Source organism: Podarcis gaigeae (genome assembly GCF_964106915.1).
Source record: "Podarcis gaigeae genome assembly, chromosome: 13".
NCBI lineage: Eukaryota > Metazoa > Chordata > Lepidosauria > Squamata > Lacertidae > Podarcis > Podarcis gaigeae.
The window spans coordinates 29,554,370-29,566,681 of record NC_139689.1 but is presented as its reverse complement, the minus strand read 5'-3'; the positions used below and the strand labels follow the sequence as shown (position 1 = coordinate 29,566,681).

At 45.0% G+C, this 12,312-nt stretch overlaps 1 long non-coding RNA gene across 1 annotated transcript; it reads left to right on the top strand.

The window, feature by feature from the left end:
* Positions 1 to 3,545: 3,545 nt before the first annotated feature.
* LOC310829898 lies at positions 3,546 to 6,480 on the top strand. Its single transcript, XR_014557422.1, has 3 exons — positions 3,546 to 3,587; positions 4,321 to 4,407; positions 5,475 to 6,480. It is a non-coding gene; the product is annotated as an uncharacterized lncRNA (long non-coding RNA).
* The last annotated feature ends 5,832 nt before the right edge of the window (positions 6,481 to 12,312 follow it).

Sequence of the window (12,312 nt, the reverse complement as noted above, 5' to 3'; positions counted from 1 at the left end):
AGGGAGAGCAGGGACCTTGAAGTTCCCAACAGCTGTTAAGCAAGCAAGCAAGCAAGCAAGCACACAGGTCACCTTTGTCACAGTCAGGACGCCTATGTCCTGGCCAGGCCTGCACCCAATCTTGTTTTTGTAAAACCTTGTTTGTCCTCAGTAACCAAAATTATATTATCAACATATACAAGCAGAAAAGTTGTTTTCCTTCATTTGCAAGTAATCGTACAAAACAAAGTGGCACTAATAAAGAAAAGTTCCAGGGTGGCAACAGAAAGCAAACTAAAAATGCTTTTGCAGTTCATCAAAACTATCCAGCAATATCAAGTTATAGAAAAACTGGTGCTATTAACAGTAATCCTTCTGGTTGGTTAATTGCTTTGGCAACTTCCTTGCACATGATGTGTGATGCTAATTATTTCCTGCAAGAGTTAAATGATAACTAATCAGAGGCAGCTACAGAAGAGTTGTGAGATTCAGGTGAGGGTCAGATGCCTTATCAATCCCAGCAGGTATATAAGAGGACGACCCAGCCTGCCCAGGCCGCCACTCTCTGTGTTAAGAAGCTATTATTGTCACTCAAAAGAAACTGGACCTTTTCTGTCGGAGTGTACCTGCTTGCTTGTGTGAACTTATTTTGGTGTTCCGTTGCACTTAGTCATGCTGGCCACATCACCTGGAAAAACTGTTTGCGGACAAACGCCAGCTCCCTTGGCCTGTAAAGCGAGATGAGCCCCACAACCTCAGAGTCGTCTGCGACTGGACTTAACTGTCAGGGGTCCTTTACCTTTTTTAAAGGCATTTCTTAAGGAAGCTGGCAAGAGTTTGGTCACATGACAAGCTCTAAAATGCTCTTTCTCAAGACTGGATACCAAGGGGGGTTGGATTGTGTTTATAATTAGCTGCAGGTCCCTTCTGGATTCTATCCAGAAGAGACAATCCCTTAGTTGACACTTCAAGGTCAAAGCAGAGCTGAGTTCTGGAAAATGATAATAGTCTAAAACATCTTGACAAGCCGCTTTCCACCCAGTTCCACATAGCACAGAGCAGGAATGCACTCATTAGGCATGGTAGCAATTTAAAAAATATTCTTTAACGGAGTGCAGTCTGCTCTTGTTTTAATTGTTGTCCACCCAGATTCTGTATGAAGAAGAGCTGCTGATATTCTTGATGACAGAGGCTACAGCTTCTGGAGAGAGAAAAAACCTGCAGTTTCCAAAACTGTAATGGAGATCAGAGCCCTGTATTTCAATACCATAGAGCACCTGAGTATGCACTTTGCTACCAAATATTTTAAGGGCAGGTTCAATCAGCTGCCCTCCCTCATCAATGCCCCTATGGTTTTATGCACTTTGACTTTCACTGCCTCCATACTGCCAAGTGTCCAATGGGGTTTCATTAAAAGTATACCCAAGTATCTAAATGAGTGAGTGTATCTGCCAAAAATCACAATCTTGGTCTTAGAGTAATTTATAGATAAGTTTTTCTGTTTTCAGTATGTGCTGAAAAACCTCTACAAGATTTTTGAAGCCCAGTCGGGAAAAAGAGGAGTTGTTCTCTGTTCTGATGGGGTTTTTTTGGAGCAAAATAGTAGTGGAGCACAGCACCAGCTGCTTGTTGCTGTTTTTCAAAGGGTGATTAAACTTTCTTCCATACATACCAATGACAGGGTGTGTTACATCCCTTCTGCCCCCTTGTTCCAGCAACTAGCAAATGTTCAAGTTATGAGCATGTGCACAGGTTCCTGACAGCCCTTTTCACTTGGGTCTCTTTTTTGAGCAGGGAGAATTCCAGAATTCTGTTCCAGTCGAAGATTAGGAAAAAATAGCTGGCAGGAACCCCTTGAGTTCACTGGGTGAATCGGAGCTATCCACCATTTTGGAGAATGCAATAATAGACCGCATTTGAAAAAAAAAGTTGAGGAAATGGTGTGAAACGTAAGTTGCTCAAACCACAAGACTCCCCACCGGACATAAAAATGGGAAATTGCGCAAAACATATTCCACACACTGCGAGAAGAGAACCACACAAAGGTTCAGAATTTTTTTACAAAAGAGGAAAAAACAGTTTGATGATGAAGGCAATATTCTGGAATAGTGATGGAATGATAACAATGTCATGTGGAAGCATACAGAAAAATCTGGAAGAAAACCGCAAACCTAGCAACTATAGCGCTACAAATGGTATGCCTGGGAAAACCCCCAGATTTTGACTCTTCATCCAGAGCAGATAGATACAGGAAACTCAGACACAGGAAATCCTTGAGTACGCCTCAATACAACTAAGTCCAGTGCCACCTAGTGACTTAACTATATATAACAGACAGGGGGAAACACTTTTTTCTGTCAAAGGTAGCTGCCTTGGTGGTATTCAGGGGGTATTGGTGTCTGCTGATGGGTAGGCCCAGAGCCAAAAACAGGTGTGGTATCCCATTTCCCCCTTCTCTTCTGCTCCCTTGTCTTCCTCCCATTTCAAAACATTTTGTAAATGTGGAGCCATTTTTCTCAGCGGTGATACAACATGCATACACACCCCTTTTCTTCTGGAGCGTAAGCTCTTGTGGACCTTGAAAATAAGCAAGAAAAGTGAACGCATCTGACAAGGGACCAGAGGCTGTTGCAGGCAAAGACATCAACAAACAGGCCCCTCCTTTTGCAGAACTGACCTGCTCTTTAGTCTTTTGTTCAAAAGTGTCAAGTTTTGTTCTTCTTAATTGAGGCGAGATCTCGGGCAGCTGCCCAGTAAATAGGTTAGTGTCTTAGTGCAGCCAAAGGGCATGGAAATATGACAGGCTTGCAGCGTGCTTTTTTAGAAACGCATAAAATAAATTCAATTACCATGTTCCATCTCTCTGTGGCTGTACAGCATTATCCCTCACTGCAAGGCTCTGAAATGAGGGAGCGCTCTTTAACTATGATAGGACTAAGCTGATTTATGTGGTCAGATTAGGCAAGTGGTACAGTCTTCCTGAGATCACCCTGTTTCCAGAGTTTAGTAGCGATGGGTTGGCACTGGTAGGGTCGAGGACAGGGAGGCGAACAGTAGGTGGCGCCAGAGCCAATGACAGGCAGAGCCAACTAATCCTGGTTTTGCCTCCATTCTCCTCCCAATTGAATTCTACAAGAGCAGCACTGAGACTAAGGCGTCAGAAGCTGACAGGCAGTTTCATGCCCCTAGTCAGAGTGCAAGAAAGAAGACAGGAAGGAAGCTATCAGAGACTGGGCTTATTTTGCACCTCTGGACACCTGGGCTAAGGTGGAGGAAGAGAGTCTGCAGCATTGTATCTCAAGAGGAGCTCTTTTCGCACAGCAACGCAGCATTGGAGCCCAAGGCGTTCTGCACACCTCTGCCTCAGCCTGCCAATACTATGGTTCTGCCTGACACAGCCTCTTGCCTCCAGTTCTGACACCTCCTCCCCCCCCTCTTCCCAAGAACCTTTGCTAAGGGGCCCCTCCCCTTCTCTGTTTTTAAAGGGACACATTTTTCTTGTGCAATACCACGCCCTCCCCGGTCACCTTGGCAACTGCTTGTTTTGCACAAACCTAAGGATCTGGCTTTGGTGTGTTCAAGACTGACCACTCAGCTAGCCAGGCCAGGTTAGTTTGCATAGGGTAAACCTAGGAATTTCAGTGTTTTTTGCACAGTTCAGGAGAACTGCTGCAGCCTGTATTTTCCCTTCAGTACCCCAGGTATCAGCTGAATTCTACCATTTTACTAATTTCTAACATTTGCCAGCTCTAGATTTGTAACAGTATATTGGATTTTGTTAACTGCAAGGATATATACACATGTAGGAGCGTCAGGACACAGAAGTCCCCATCTGCAGTCTGAAGTGGTACAGGCAAGAAGAATCTCACTGCTCTTCTTGTGTGGATAACATCATTACTTATATACAGCACACATTGTGCTATATGTGAGGGATATCTCAGCCTGTAGAGCATAAGACTCTTTATCTCAGGGTTGTGGATTTGAACTCCATGCTGGGTGAAAGATTCCTGAATTGCAGAGGGTTGGGCTAGATGATCCTCACAGTCCCTCCCGCACCAACTCTACAATTCTATAGCTGTGATAAACAAGGTTGCACTTTTAAACTTATCCACCACCTCCCAACAGGACTTGTTCCTGCAATAATTGAAATTGCAGGAATTATTTTTAATTTCACATCTATGCATATAAATGCACGTATGCAAACCTGTGTCCTCTTTTATCTTTTTTTGTGGGGGGCGGGCAATGTATGTAAGTGGCCACTCTAAATTAATCAGGGAAAATTCTGAACCGAAAGTATTCTGCCAGCTTCTCCCTCTGAGAATTAAATTCCTTCCCTTGCAGACCTGGAGCTCCAGATCAAACTCTTGAAACCTAACCTAGGTCAATTACAGCAGCAGGAGCTCTCCTGGAGTAGAATCAAGGGGGCAGGTAAGGAGTTGGGTAACACAATACAGGCAGAGCTGAAATTGCTGCAGTTAATTTCTCATAGGAGAAGCATTAGGAATACAAGCCTTTCTGAAAAACATCTCCTCTTAGATGAAAGCCTCCTTGTTACCGTTTCATCTGAGACATTTCTGCGGAAGGGGGTGGCTGTGACCCCACATGGGTGTCTTTGTGATCAGTCCACGTGTCCCAGGCCTGGCCTCTGGGATCATAATAATAGGTTTACCTCCTAGTGATCCTTGACTCAAACCCTGTCCATCTTAAATGTGTTTTCGCTTGAGGCAGCTGTGCAGATGAGAGGTGTAAATGGCAATGTAGAGATGCAATGAGACTGAGGGCACATTCTATCACATGTGGTGGACCTGTAAAAGGGTAAAAGAGTATTGGGAAATAATTCATAATGAATTGAAAAAAACGTTTAAAAGTACTTTAAAAAAACACCAGAGTCCTTTTTGTTGGGGGTAATTCAGATGGAAATTCCCAGGTGTCCATAAAGGTTATTTATGTATGACACTACTGTGGTCCGTGTTTTGTTAGTCCCCAAATGGAAAATGGGCAAAGTCCCAACTAAAGAAGAATGACAACTAAAGTGATGGAATATGCGCAGCTTGCAGACCTAACATATAGAATATGAGAACAAGAAGAACATAGGTTTAAAGAAGATTGGAAGATTTTTATTGAATATATGGGGGGAAACTGTGCACATTTGAAAACGTGGGCAGCATTAGGATAAATTAAACAGTGTAAATACCGTATGTTTTGATGGATGTAATACGTGATGGAACACTGAATGGTTTAGTTTACATAAAATATGCAGGGATTTATGTTATGCAAAATGAACCATGGGAGGAGAAGATGGGAAGTCATTGATATTTTAAGGTTGTTTAAGTGAATATCCTAAAATGTAAAACAGAATTATAGGGAAAATAAATGCAAATATAGACATACCTATTACAATTTAAAGTGTCAACGCAGATCATCTACAGCATTAGCTGCAAACAGGTGACCTGGTGAGTTTGCTTTAGCACCTCCGATGTGGTCTTACTTTTTAGGGTTCTTTAAACCAGCCTCTGACCAGACAGCCCTTCCAATGGGGAGCTCCTTCAAACAGTCCTCTGTAAGGTAGAACTCATGGCTGCCCAATGCTGCAGGCAGGTATGGGGCACGTGCCACAGCTTGAACCCACAAAGCAAGCCTGCTGCCCTTGGGTGCAGTTGAGGACGCTGGTCTATTGCCAACATTGAAGTAAGATTCAACTGCCGGTTCTGGACAGTTTCTGGACTCGGAAGGGGAGCAGGTGCCCAAAGGACTCTTCAGTCGGTTCTCATTCCACCACCACCCCTGCCCAGTTCTCTCAGCCATCTTGGATTTTCCTCTTGGTTCATTGGTCAGTTTGATGGGCCCCATCCTACTTGATTCTTCTTTGGTCTCACAGCAAGACATGCAAGAAGGAAGGGAGAAGGTTACTCTTGGCTCCCCAAGGCAGGGTGACACAGGAGAATGGCTCTTTTGGGACAGCAGGCAGCTGCGGCTTGAAGCATGCTGACCCCTGGAGGATTTTGCAGACCCTACACTCCCTTCCCCTTGCAGGATGGCAGCTCCAGCAAATAACTGGGCGATGGATTGCGGGTAGAGGTGACTCGCTTCCCTTCCTTGTGAACTTTGGATTCAGGATACATAAAGGAGTGGAAATACACATCTGATCCCCAAATGCAACAGCTGCTAGGCTTTATTCCACTGAACCCTACAAAGAACTTGGCCGCTTTGTTCAATGGAGCAATTGCCGAATTGCATTGTTTGTTGTGAATTGCATTGGACCTTTTTATCCAAAAGCGGTCGGTACGAACAACAAGGACATTTCCCTTGTCTTGCCACCTGTCATAACAACCTTTAAGTTCTCCCCCCGCTCCAAACACCTGCCTGTAGCACTGATTCTAACAATGCTGACTCTACAGCACCTGTCAAGGTTTATTGTACCGCATTTTTTGTACAGCAAAGAATGAGAAATCCGGGAATAAGTAAAGTGATACTTTCATATTTGGAAAGCTTTATGGGTTGGCGGAAGTGTGCGAGCCTCTGATTCGGACAGAATTCTGAGCTGGATGTTTGCATGAATTTCTTCCGTCTTTGCAGAGGGGTACCAGAGGGGGAGGTTCAGTTCAGGACCAGCTCCAGATTTAAGGCTCGGTGCTTTATAGAGAGCCCCTTCTATATTTGCACGTCACCAGTCATCACCTTTTTAAATCCCCACAATTCCGCAGAATGCCTGGGTTATTTTTATTGTTGTTGTTTGTTTGTTTATATAAGATCAAGATAGTTTGCAAAGTTCAAAAACCCATTCCACAGACATTAAAATACGAGCATCCATAATTAAAATACACAATAAAGTAATCCCATTAAAAGCCATAGTTTAATCCATAATTAAAATGTGTGTGCACGCACGCACACACACATTACAGTAATTTAAAAAGAGGAGATTCTGGTCAAAAGATCAAGGGAATGCCTGTGTAGAACATTCTCAGAAGCCAGCAGAATATCCATGGAATGTCTCCTGCCCACCCATGAGGCCAGGTGAGGTGATGGCCTCAGGCGGCAGGGTCCCCGGGGCAGCAGGTCCTTGTTTCATCTTTCTCTCCCCACTCCCACTCCGTCAATGCTTGTTCCTGATGCCAATCTTCACTCATTCCTTCTTCCCTGGTGGAAAGCACAGCTCCCCATATTGGGGTTTGTCTCAGGAGCTGAAATGTCTTGGGCCAGCCCTGGCCTCTTGCCCCATCACTCTGTAGAAATACGGGCAGTATCAAACAGCTCTCTTCTACTTTTGCCAGGTATGTCCAGAGTAATCCTGTGCTCACCTTATTTCTTGGACCTGGCCACCGTTATACAGGCAGATTTGTCCGCTGTCTCCAGCACATGGCCAGCCAGGAAGGGAAGAGGGGGAAACACTGCCACAAAACCCCAAAGCGGCAGGTGAACCAGAGACACACACCCCTTAAAACACTGCCACTGTCCACCACTATGTGCTGGCACAAAGGCACCCACATGGCACACCAAGAGAGAGAGAGAGAAAGAAAGAGTCAATAGACTTCTGAATGCAGAGACAGCACAGACCTTGCATCACCATACACACAACATGCAAGACAGCCAGTGGTGTAGCATGGGTTGCTGGTGATTGGGGCGGGCAAGCCACCTTCACTGCCGAAATGACTCCCACGCCGGAGCCAAGTGAATCAAGAGCTTTGATTCTGCTAACAGAAGACCTGTGAATACTTAGGGATGTGGGCCTAGAAGCAGGATAGGGGGAAAGACTCCCCGTTAGTGAAGCATGACCTTATGTATATATGTATGGCTTATTATTATTGTATCCCACCTTTGTTTGGGAACACTCAGAAGGATTTATGTGGAGCTCCAGTGGTCTCCCATCCGGTCGTACTGTTGGCAACGTTACAGCATCAGGTGTTCCCTGCACAAGCGCTGGGCCCATATATAACGTGTATGGTAATGAGGCCAGTTGAAGAGAGAGCCTTGATTCTGCTGTCTACACAAATGTGGCAGTGTAATTTAAGAAGGAATGCCTTGCGCCATAACAGAGGCTGCTTGTGGTGAGAGCCCTCATCCGTCTCTGCAATGCATCTACATGAGGCTTAATTAAAGCACAGATGCTCTCAGCAGGTGAATGCAAAACTAACCCACTTAATCTCCGGGGGCCAGATCGCCAATTGGAGCAGAACAGGTACTGACGCTAAGAAGAGTAAGCTTTTTCGCATTGTACTAATGGCAGAGCCAAGCGTTGGGTTCATGCCCAGCTTGTTACGCAAAGAGTAATGAAACGTCTTGTGCCACCTTAAAGACTATCAGATTTTATTATGGCATTGATTTTTTGTGGACTGGTGTCTACACCAGATGCATAAAACAGAGTTGTCTCCTGTATGGACAACAGGCAGAAATCCAACAGGCGTAGTAGCTATTTTGGGAGAGCAATGGGGAATGCCTCATTGATTGAATCCCAGTCTGTTACGCAACTGTGAAAGGCACCAGCCAGAAAAGATGGCATTGGTCCCTACAGTCCTCCAAATGGCCTTTATCACAGAGAAGCCAAGGTAGAGAACCTTAGGCCCTGGGGCAGGGAAACAGAATGTACCCTTCCAGGCTTCTGTGGCTGGTCCTCAGGACTCTCCCTAGGCTACACCAGCTGCCCAGGTACCTCATTTATTTTATCTTATTTGTTAGATTTATAAACTGCCCTTCATCAAAAGATCTCAGGGCGGTTGACAGAATAAAAGACAGGATTAAAAACAAGTAAATAAGTAAAACAAAATGGCCAAACAACAACCACCCTTACCACAGACACATTTAAAAGGCTGTAGAATATTTATCTGCCAGAGGCCTGGTTGAAGAGGAGCATTTTTGCCTGGCTCCTAAAAGTATATAATGAAGGCACCAGGCGAACCTCCCTGGGGAGAGCGTTCCAGAAACGGGGGGCCACTGCAGAAAAGGCCTGTTCTCATGTTGCCACCCTCCGGACCTCACATGGAGGAGGCACACAAAAAAGGGGTCTTAGATAATGAACACACAGTCCTGGATGGGGAGATATGGGGAGAGGCAGTCCTTCAGGCCTGCTTTCATGCTTGCTATGTCCAGGGCAGGCCGAGATGTCTTTTTGCTGTCTGAGGCACCTTGCTGAACATGGAGACTTTTGAACGCATTACTCTGTGTATGAAGAGTTGCCAGAGAGAAGCCCCTCAGCAGGTTATTGTGGTTCGGGAAGAGCTCTCTTGGCTAAAGACTCCCACTCAGACAGACTGAAGGGAAGGCTTTCAACAGAAGCTCTCTCTCTCTCTCTCTCTCTCACACACACACACACTGGTGTTAATCAATAGCCATTCCCTGTTGCTTGTCTCTGGCACCTAGAACTGCCTGCCAGTTCTGAAAACGGAGCTGGAGAATTTGGCTCTTGTGGCTAGTAGCTGCCCGTAAGCTCATCATCTATCTGTTTAATCCTTTTAAAAAGCCATTTATGGGTTCTATAAACCAATTATACGTTTCTTGTGTTCTTAAAAATTCTACTGCCTATGAATTTTTACAGCTGTCCGCAGGTTTTCTGAGGTGAGTGCTGTGTGTCTGCTCCTCATTCTCTCCACACGTGACTCACAGATTTATAAAACCTCAGGCTGCAATCCTGCACTCACTTATCTGGGAGCAAGCCCCACTGATTTAAATGGGACTTACCTCTGAGTAGACCTGCACAGGCTCGCATTGTCATATTCACCCTTCAGCTTTCAGTTGGTTTGCTTCGAGGGGCCGATCTACACATTGCCTCAGTTGTGTGGCTGGGGTTGCCTGCCATATTGCTTCACTGTGGCTTGCGCCATCTTCCACAATGCTCTGGTAACATGTTAACCTTTTTGCCTCATGTTCCACCACAGTAGTGTGGGCCATGCCATTGGGAGGCCTATTACTTGCCACAGGCTTAATCCCACAAATCTATCATCTATCTATCTATCTATCTATCTATCTATCTATCTATCTATCTGGTACTTTTCAGCGCTGTTGTATTGATGTCCTGCCTTGCTGCTGCTTTTTACATTCTGGTCTTATTCAGTGGCAGGTTTTAATTTATATTAGATTTTCTTTTGATATTGTAATTTACGGTTTCATTTTAATTTTTTTTTTAAACTTCTAAACCACCCACAGAAACCTCTGTTCTTGTGTGGGTATATAAATATTGAAGAATAAATAAAATGTGGCTGAAACACATACCTGCCCACATGTTCCCAGAGCAGCGTGGGGGGGGGGGCACCAACCCAAAGGAAGTAGAGCAAGCAGCACCAGCCACCCTAAAAGTTAAATATGCCATTACTGTTTTAAGAATGTGTAAAAGTGATTAATGGCTCTCTGGAGTAAGGAGGAAGGAGTTGCTCTTTCTCCTTCTCAAAAAGTTGCAGACAAATAAAAATGTCTCCGACCTGGATAGCCAAGCCTCTTGCGGCCACTTTTCCATTTTGGTTACTTTTGCTATCAATCTAGAAACGGTGCTCAATTCTGCGCAGCTGCTTCTCTTTTGTGCCTTCCCTGATTTAGAGCTTTTTCTTAACTCAGTCTTTCAAGACTATAGGCTTCCCAAGGAGGCTTGCATTTAGTAACAGATGCAAATTATCGTTTACAAACAAACTTCAAAAATCAACTAGTTTCCAGGTCAATAAAATTCAATATATAGTGATACCTCTGGTTACATACGCTTCAGGTTACAGACTCCGCTAACCCAGAAATATTACCTCGGGTTAAGAACTTTGCTTCAGGATGAGAACAGAAATCGGGCTCCGGTGGTGCGGCAGCAGCAGGAGGCCCCATTAGCTAAAGTGGTGCTTCAGGTTAAGAACGGACCTCCAGAACGAATTAAGTACTTAACCTGAGGTACCACTGTATAGCAACTCCAGCAGGTTATTGCTGGATTTACTATCAGCCACAGCTGGCATGGCCAAGGGATCATATATGATGGGAGTTGTAGTCCAGCCCATTGGATAGGTTCCCTATCCATGCTCCTGCTGAGCAAAACTGATGGTATTGTAAGGCTTCCTTGAAAATGAAAATGAAGGAGCCATGCATATCTTTCTTGAAAAGCAGTGCCATAAGGTTGGAGCCACCACTGAGAAGGCCCTGTCGCTAATGCCCATGATCACAATTGATCTTAAAAGTGGCCCACAAGTAGTTGCCACAGGAGCTGATCTATTTGTTCAGCAAAAGCTAACACTGGAGTCAAACTAGGAGTGCTATATTTGCTCTCCTTTCCCTCTACTGGGATTCTCAAGGTGGGAAATAGAAATATCAGAAATGCATCTCTCCTGCCACCTACGTCTCTAACAACAACAACAACAACAACAACAACAACAACAACAACAACAAGGCATCTGGATTCTTCTCTTTTAAATGAGCATGGGTGACTCTTCCATCTTTTATATCACATTGTCTGGTGCAAGACACCAATTTTTCAGTTGCTTGAAGCTCCCTTGGCAGTGAGTTCCAAAGACCAGGCATTCCTAAAAATAAAATAAAAGGCTCCGTCTTGAATCCTCATCCTCTGCATCTCATTGGGTGGAATAAAGTTTCCTGGCGATTGCAGAGTGTGGACAGGTTCAATGCAAGAGGAGACTGTTCTGGAGATTGCCCAATCTCAAGCTGCTTTTAGGGCTTGAAACATAAAGGCTTCTACATTGCTTTAGTGGCACAGTGAGTCAGTGGGTCTTGCTGTTAACCAGAAGGTTGGTGGTTTGAGCTCACCCAGGGATGGCTGTGGGCAGGATCCTGCATTGCAGGGAGCTGGACTAGAGGACCCTTGGGTCCCTTCCAAGTCGACAATTCAATGATCACATGCTCCCACAAGTTCTTTGTCGGGTACATAGAAGCAGTAGCATGGTGGCATGTTCTACTTTAGAGGACAATACTGCATTTGAAAGGCAGTTAGAGGGTGGTCCTCTCTTTGAAGGCATCCTCTGTTTCAAAGGCTATCCAGTCCAGAACCCCGACAGGAGGGACCTTGGAGGAGGGTCCCCATCAACTGCTCCCAACCTGGACAACCAAAGAAGGAACACAGCAGTCTGGCCACAGTCTTCTCCAGCTATGTTGAGATGCTTCGCAGACAGCTCAGTTGGTTAGAGCATGGTGCTGATAACGCCAAGGTTGCAGGTTCGAACAACTGCATATATTCCTGCGTTGCAGGGGGTTGGGCTAGAACATGGGTAGGCAAACTAAGGCCTGGGGACCGGATTTGGCCCAACCGACTTCTCAATCTGAGAAGATGGTCCGGGAATCAGTGTGTTTTTACATGAGTAGAATGTGTCCTTTTATTTAAAATGCACCTCTGGGTTATTTGTGGGGCATAGGAATTCATTC